Source organism: Coregonus lavaretus (genome assembly GCF_964263955.1).
Source record: "Coregonus lavaretus genome assembly, contig: HAP1_SCAFFOLD_755, whole genome shotgun sequence".
Taxonomy (NCBI): domain Eukaryota; kingdom Metazoa; phylum Chordata; class Actinopteri; order Salmoniformes; family Salmonidae; genus Coregonus; species Coregonus lavaretus.
The window spans coordinates 240,397-246,489 of NW_028162225.1; positions in this window are offsets into that span (position 1 = coordinate 240,397).

A 6,093-nucleotide genomic window follows, 5' to 3' on the forward strand; every position below is an offset into this window, starting at 1 on the left:
ATTCTCCGCATTACAATCACTATCTGAAGAGAGATGATTATCTCTGCATCACCATCACTTTCGGAAGAGAGAGGATTACCTCCGCATTACAATCACTATCTGAAGAGAGATGATTATCTCTGCATCACCATCACTATCGGAAGAGAGAGGATTACCTCTGCAACTCCCTAACTATCTGAAGAGAGAGGATTACCTCTATATCAATATCACTATCTGAAGAGAGAGGATTACCTCCACATTACCATCACTATCTGAAGAGAGAGGATTACCTCCACATCACCATCACTATCTGAAAAGATAGGATTATCTCCACACCATCATCATTATCTGAAGAGATAGGATTACCTCCACATCACTATCACTATCTGAAGAGAGAGGATTACCTCAGCATCACTATCACTATCTGAAGAGAGAGGATTACCTCCGCATCACTATCACTATCTGAAGAGAGAGGATTACCTCCGCCACACTATCACTATCTGAAGAGAATGGATTACCTCCACATCACTATCACTATCTGAAGAGAGAGGATTACCTCCGCATTACTATCACTATCTGAAGAGAGAAGATTACCTCAGCATCACTATCACTATCTGAAGAGAGAGGATTACCTCCACATCACCATCACTATCTGAAGAGAGGATTACCTCCTTTGCACTCTCACTATCGGAAAGGATAGGATTACCTCCGTATCACTATCACTATCTGAAGTGAGATGATTACCTCCGCATCACTATCACTATCTGAAGAGAGATGATTACCTCCGCATCACTATCACTATCTGAAGAGAATGGATTACCTCCCCATCACTATCACTATCTGAAGAGAGAGGATTACCTCCACATCACTATCACTATCTGAAGAGAGAGGATTACCTCCACATTACCATCACTATCTCAAGAGAGAGGATTACCTCCACATCACCATCACTATCTGAAGAGAGAGGATCACCTCCACATCACCATCACTATCTGAAGAGAGAGGATTATCTCCACACCATCCTCATTATCTGAAGAGATAGGATTACCTCAACATCACTATCACTATCTGAAGAGAGAGGATTACCTCAGCATCACTATCACTATCTGAAGAGAGAGGATTACCTCCGCATCACTATCACTATCTGAAGAGAGAGGATTACCTCCGCCTCACTATCAGAAGAGAATGGATTACCTCCACATCACTATCACTATCTGAAGAGAGAGGATTACCTCCGCATTACAATCACTATCGAAGAGAGATTATTATCTCCGCATAACCATCACCATCTGAAGAGAGGTGATTTTCTCCGCATTACAATCACTATCAGAAGAGAGATGATTATCTCTGCATCACCATCACTTTCGGAAGAGAGAGGATTACCTCCGCATTACAATCACTATCTGAAGAGAGATGATTATCTCTGCATCACCATCACTATCGGAAGAGAGAGGATTACCTCTGCAACTCCCTAACTATCTGAAGAGAGAGGATTACCTCTATATCAATATCACTATCTGAAGAGAGAGGATTACCTCCACATTACCATCACTATCTGAAGAGAGAGGATTACCTCCACATCACCATCACTATCTGAAGAGATAGGATTATCTCCACACCATCATCATTATCTGAAGAGATAGGATTACCTCCACATCACTATCACTATCTGAAGAGAGAGGATTACCTCAGCATCACTATCACTATCTGAAGAGAGATGATTACCTCCGCATCACTATCACTATCTGAAGAGAGATGATTACCTCCGCATCACTATCACTATCTGAAGAGAATGGATTACCTCCCCATCACTATCACTATCTGAAGAGAGAGGATTACCTCCACATCACTATCACTATCTGAAGAGAGAGGATTACCTCCACATTACCATCACTATCTGAAGAGAGAGGATTACCTCCACATTACCATCACCATCTGAAGAGAGATGATTTTCTCCGCATTACAATCACTATCTGAAGAGAGATGATTATCTCTGCATCACCATCACTTTCGGAAGAGAGAGGATTACCTCCGCATAACAATCACTATCTGAAGAGAGATGATTATCTCTGCATCACCATCACTATCGGAAGAGAGAGGATTACCTCTGCAACTCCCTAACTATCTGAAGAGAGAGGATTACCTCTATATCAATATCACTATCTGAAGAGAGAGGATTACCTCCACATTACCATCACTATCTGAAGAGAGAGGATTACCTCCACATCACCATCACTATCTGAAAAGATAGGATTATCTCCACACCATCATCTTATCTGAAGAAATAGGATTACCTCCTCATCACTATCACTATCTGAAGAGAGAGGATTACCTCAGCATCACTATCACTATCTGAAGAGAGAGGATTACCTCCGCATCACTATCACTATCTGAAGAGAGAGGATTACCTCCGCCTCACTATCACTATCTGAAGAGAATGGATTACCTCCACATCACTATCACTATCTGAAGAGAGAGGATTACCTCCGCATTACTATCACTATCTGAAGAGAGAAGATTACCTCAGCATCACTATCACTATCTGAAGAGAGAGGATTACCTCCACATCACCATCACTATCTGAAGAGAGGATTACCTCCTTTGCACTCTCACTATCGGAAGAGATAGGATTACCTCCGTATCACTATCACTATCTGAAGAGAGATGATTACCTCCGCATCACTATCACTATCTGAAGAGAGCTGATTACCTCCGCATCACTATCACTATCTGAAGAGAATGGATTACCTCCACATCACTATCACTATCTGAAGAGAGAGGATTACCTCCACATTACCATCACTATCTGAAGAGAGAGGATTACCTCCACATTACCATCACTATCTGAAGAGAGAGGATTACCTCCACATCACCATCACTATCTGAATAGAGAGGATCACCTCCACATCACCATCACTATCTGAAGAGAGAGGATTACCTACGCATCACCATCTCTATCTGAAGAGAGATGAATATCTCCGCATTACAATCACTATTGAAGAGAGATGATTATCTCTGCATCACCATCACTTTCGGAAGAGAGAGGATTACCTCAACATTACAATCACTATCTGAAGAGAGATGATTATCTCTGCATCACCATCACTATCGGAAGAGAGAGGATTACCTCTGCAACTCCCTAACTATCTGAAGAGAGAGGATTACCTCTGCATCAATATCACTATCTGAAGAGAGAGGATTACCTCCACATTACCATCACTATCTGAAGAGAGAGGATTACCTCCACATCACCATCACTATCTGAAGAGATAGGATTATCTCCACACCATCATCATTATCTGAAGAGAGAGGATTACCTCCACATCACCATCACTATCTGAAGAGAGAGGATTACCTCGTCATCTCTATCACTATCTGAAGAGAATGGATTACCTCCACATCAATATCACTATCTGAAGAGAGAGGATTACCTCCGCATTACTATCACTATCTGAAGAGAGAAGATTACCTCAGCATCACTATCACTATCTGAAGAGAGAGGATTACCTCCACATCACTATCACTATCTGAAGAGAGGATTACCTCCTTTGCACTCTCACTATCGGAAGAGATAGGATTACCTCCACATCACTATCACTATCTGAAGAGAGAGGTTTACCTCCACATCACTATCACTATCTGAAGAGAGACGATTACCTCCACATCACTATCACTATCTGAAGAGAGAGGATTACCTCCACATCACTATCACTATCTGAAGAGAGAGGATTACCTCCGCATCACTATCACTATCTGAAGAGAGATGATTACCTCCACATCACTATCACTATCTGAAGAGAGATGATTACCTCCGCATCACTATCACTATCTGAAGAGAAATGATTACCTCCACATCACCATCACTATCTGAAGAGAGGATTACCTCCTTAGAACTATCACTATCTGAAGAGAGAGGATTACTTCCGCATCACTATCACTATCTGAAGAGAGATGATTACCTCCACATCACTATCACTATCTGAAGAGAGATGATTACCTCCGCATCACTATCACTATCTGAAGAGAGAGGATTACCTCCACATTACCATCATTATCTGAAGAGAGAGGATTACCTCCACATCACCATCACTATCTGAATAGAGAGGATTACCTCCACATCACTATCACTATCTGAAGAGAGAGGATTACCTCTGCATCACTATCACTATCTGAAGAGAGAGGATTACCTCCACATCACTATCACTATCTGAAGAGACAGGATTACCTCCACATCACTATCACTATCTGAAGAGAGAGGATTACCTCTTCATCAACTTCACTATCTGAAGAGAGAGGATATCCTCCGCATCACCATCACTATCTAAAGAGAGAGGATTACCTCCGCATCACTATCACTATCTGAAGAGAGAGGATTACCTCCACATCACCATCACTATCTGAAGAGAGAGGATTACCTCCACATCACTATCACTATCTGAAGAGAGTGGATTACCTCCGCATCACTATCACTATCTTAAGAGAGAGGATTACCTCCACATTACCATCACTATCTAAAGAGAGAGGATTACCTCCACATCACTATCTAAAGAGAGAGGATTACCTCCGCATTACTATCACTATCTGAAGAGAGAGGATTACCTCCACATCACCATCACTATCTGAAGAGAGAGGATTACCTCCATATCACTATCACTATCTGAAGAGAGAGGATTACCTCCGCATCACTATCACTATCTGAAGAGAGAGGATTACCTCCACATTACCTTCACTATCTGAAGAGAGAGGATTACCTCTGCATCACTATCACTGTCTGAAGAGAAGGATTACCTCCACATCACTATCACTATCTGAAGAGAGATGATTACCTCTGCATCACTATCACTATCTGAAGAGAATGGATTACCTCCACATCACTATCACTATCTGAAGAGAGAGGATTACCTCCGCATCACTGTCACTATCTGAAGAGAGAGGATTACCTCCACTCACTATCACTATCTGAAGAGAGAGGATTACCTCCATATCACTATCACTATCTGAAGAGAGAGGCTTACCACCACATTACCATCACTATCTGAAGAGAGAGGATTACCTCCGCATCACCATCTCTATCTGAAGAGAGATGATTATCTCCGCATTACAATCACTGTCGAAGAGAGATGATTATCTCCGTATAACCATCACCATCTGAAGAGAAATGATTTTCTCCGCATTACAATCACTATCTGAAGAGAGATGATTATCTCTGCATCACCATCACTATCTGAAGAGAGAGGATTACCTCTGCATCACTATCACTATCTGAAGAGAGAGGATTACCTCCACATCACTATCACTATCTGAAGAGACAGGATTACCTCCATATCACTATCACTATCTGAAGAGAGAGGATTACCTCTTCATCAACTTCACTATCTGAAAAGAGAGGATATCCTCCGCATCACCATCACTATCTAAAGAGAGAGGATTACCTCCGCATCACTATCACTATCTGAAGAGAGATGATTACCTCCACATTACCATCACTATCTGAAGAGAGAGGATTACCTCCACATCACCATCACTATCGGAAGAGAGAGGATTACCTCTGCAACTCCCTAACTATCTGAAGAGAGAGGATTACCTCTATATCAATATCACTATCTGAAGAGAGAGGATTACCTCCACATTACCATCACTATCTGAAGAGAGAGGATTACCTCCACATCACCATCACTATCTGAAAAGATAGGATTATCTCCACACCATCATCTTATCTGAAGAAATAGGATTACCTCCTCATCACTATCACTATCTGAAGAGAGAGGATTACCTCAGCATCACTATCACTATCTGAAGAGAGAGGATTACCTCCGCATCACTATCACTATCTGAAGAGAGAGGATTACCTCCGCCTCACTATCACTATCTGAAGAGAATGGATTACCTCCACATCACTATCACTATCTGAAGAGAGAGGATTACCTCCGCATTACTATCACTATCTGAAGAGAGAAGATTACCTCAGCATCACTATCACTATCTGAAGAGAGAGGATTACCTCCACATCACCATCACTATCTGAAGAGAGGATTACCTCCTTTGCACTCTCACTATCGGAAGAGATAGGATTACCTCCGTATCACTATCACTATCTGAAGAGAGATGATTACC